Raw genomic sequence first — 3,394 nt, forward strand, 5'->3', positions numbered from 1 at the left:
GCTTTGTTCTTCCATTCCCCTCCCCCTTCTTGTATATTGCCCCCCTCCCTAGCACCCAAATTATCCTGTGTCTATTCCCTACCCTGTGCTCCAACTTCACTTCCCTCCCCTCACCCCACTCCCCACATCCCAGTAGTCAGCAAAGAATCCCCTCCCCACCCCACTTTAATATGGGTTCTTTTTCTTAGTCTTTTACAGTAGTGGTCCTATGCAGTAGTTCTCCTTTTGTGACTGACTAATTTCACTCAACATAATGTCTTCAAGGTTCATCCATGTTTCATTCAATTTTTATAACACCTTTCTATTCACTTAAAATATATTTAATTCACTACTGCTGTGACTTAGTAATATTTTTAGGGAAAATACTGTATAAGATATATTTCTGCTTTCATGATACTTTCTTTTCAATATTTGGTGATAAGGTAACGTTGGCATGCTGTCTTTCATTTTATGAGTATTTCTGCCTATACAGTTTATCTTCTTGAAATTAGAATATTTTATTCATAGATATAGCATGCAATCTGTCTGTCACACGGTATAAGCTAATAAATATCTGTTGAATTAATGAATCCACAATGAATGATTTTTTAGCTGCAGTATAGCAAAACAGTGTTCATCATAGAGGGAGGTAAAAAGGGAGTAGTCATGGCTTCTATGTAGGATTTAAAATCTATTTGGCAGGAAGGATGTTTGTATAGAAAATTGTAGTAACATCTCCTTCATATGCCATTGTTGTTAAGTGCCCTTGAGTTGTGTCCAACCCATAGCGACCCTGTGTAGGGTTTTCGAAGTTCAAGCTGCTGAGCTTGAACCACTGACCTTGTAGTTCAAACCAACTTTGCAGTCCAACACATTAACCCACAGCACCACACCAGGACTCCTATCCATCGTACAGGCATGCAAGAATAACAAAGCTAAAGCCACCTGTGTGATCAATGTTAAGATCTGATGGACTCAGAAAATTACAGTGATTCTCAGAATGGGAGGAGCCAGCCCAGGAAACACTGAAAAGGCCCTTTTAAAACCTGGAGTAGGAAGGTTAAGTCATATTTCAGTGTTTCACCCCCTCTCCATACTGTGAATTTTTGCCTACGTTACCAAGCACAGATACTGCAAAATCATTTATAACTAACTCTCAGGGGATGGGCATGAGCACCCAAAGACTTAGAAACAGTTGAACTTTCATAATTAATTTTATTCTGAAAAGGCTAAGCTGGGAACTTTTTCCTTTTCTTATTACAAAGCTGCCACATGGCTAGCTTTTGGAAAGATGTGGTTGACATTTTTCAAAAATAGGAATTTTCTCAGGCATCTTATTTACAGCATTAAGTAATGAAACATCATTTTTTGTAATTATGTGACCAAGAGCTAAAAGGAACCAGGCATCGTCACTAAAAACCCAGGAAGCTAGGCTGAAAATTTTCCTTATATTGTGCTTAAAAAAAATTAGCATCTAGGTTACATATAAAACAGTGTATGTGGGGTCAAGCACATAGTTAATGTTTAATGAATACTGTTGTTACTTTTATTATAAATATATGTGAGTATTAAAAGTATGCAAATTTGTCAATATAAAGAGGAATAGGAGGATCAAGACCTTGGAGCAAATGAGGAAAGCTGACTCAGATTTCTGTAATGAATGCAATTTTTATATATATTATACTAATAGATTTTGAAGGCTGACAGTAGACCAATTTATGAGTTTAAAGGGTCATGTAACATGTTTCAACAAATGTGAATTTTTTTACTCTATTTTATTCTAGTAGTTAAGTCTATATTTTGAACTGTAATAAATTGAGAAAAAAAATCCCTAAACACATGAAATCTATGATAATGAAAATTTCATGTCTAAGATGAGACCAAATTGACATAGATGAGAAATCAAGTTAATAGAAAGGAGAATATTTAGTAAATAATGGTGCCAACACAATTTTAAGGATAAGCACTGAAAGAACTATAACAAATCGAAAGAAGTATAAGAAATCTAATATAGATCAAAATATTGTTCAGTGTAGGAAGATGGGAGGCCGAGGTTGAGATTCATGAATGGCAACAAGCTCATCCCCATCATTGGACAATTCCAGACTTTTTTTTTTTTAGCATATCTAAGTTGTGTTTTGCCCTTAAATGCTTCTATGAGTGTTGATGGATCTAAGCAAAAATGAAGTCTTTGACAACTTCATTCTTTTCTCTAGTTTTCTTCTTTTTTTTAATTGTGAACAGAGTTTTTTAATTTACATGGGAGAATATCAGCTTTACACTATCGTTCAGTTACAATGATTATAATCTCCTCTGTGCATTATCATTCAACAGTGTTTACTTCCATTCCCTCTGTCTTTTTTTTCGGGGTGGGGGGGGATAGGGTGGGAGCAATGTACATAAAAACACTCAGGGATATATATATATATTAGAATTAAAACAATCAAAGGGCACATTCTGCAAGACTGTCTCCTGGCTGCCAACACTCAGTCCCTCTCTTTCCATGAGACTACTAGAGTTCTCAGCTTCTCCCTCTCTCCATGTCCTCATTTCTGCCTCTATCTCTGGTGTGGTAATTCTCTGGATAGTATTCCACTCATGTTCTTCTCCCTTGATGTTTCTAGGGTCCTCTGTTTCTGGACTGTAAAATTAACTACTCCCCCATTTTTGTTACAAAATTTCTACCTTTATAGTTGTGACAGTCGCAATTAGTCATGATAACAATGACTCCCTGTTGAATCATAGGCATCTTATCCTCATCTCTTTTCAGCAGACTCATCTAGACAAGACAAAAACTATTTAGTCGGAACCCTGTTGTCCCCCGCACACTCCTAAACTAAACTCCCTCTTGAAAACTTGTAAGCCAGTCACTTTGTGACTTTATAACCACCCCCACTTTGGGTTTGTTGTTGTTGTTGCTAGGTGCCATCGAGTTGGTACCGACTCATAATGAGCCTGTACAGAGCAGAAGGAAATATTGTCCAATCCTGAAGCAACCTCAGTATTGCCATGTTTGAGCCCATTCATGCTGCCACTTTGCCAATCCATCTCGCTGGGGCTCTTCCTCTTTTTCTCTGACCCTTCTCTTTCCCAAACATGATATCCTTCTCCAGTGACTGGTCTGTCCTGACAATACGTTCAAAGTGTGAGAGACAAAGTTTGGCCATCCTGGCCTCCAAGGAGCATTCTGCTTGCACTTCTTCCAACACAGGTCTGTTGGTTCTTTGGCAGCCCATGGCAGTTTCAATATTCTCCCCCAACACCATAACTCAAAAGCATCAATTCTTCTGTGATCTTCCTTATTCATTGTTGAGCTTTTGCATGCATATAAGGTTATTGAAAATACCAGGATTTTGATCAGGCACACCTTAGTCTCCAAGCAAACATCTTTGCTCATCAATGCAATACGTCCTTT

This window comes from Chrysochloris asiatica, unplaced genomic scaffold, assembly GCF_000296735.1.
Source record: "Chrysochloris asiatica unplaced genomic scaffold, ChrAsi1.0 scaffold00057, whole genome shotgun sequence".
Lineage (NCBI taxonomy): Eukaryota > Metazoa > Chordata > Mammalia > Afrosoricida > Chrysochloridae > Chrysochloris > Chrysochloris asiatica.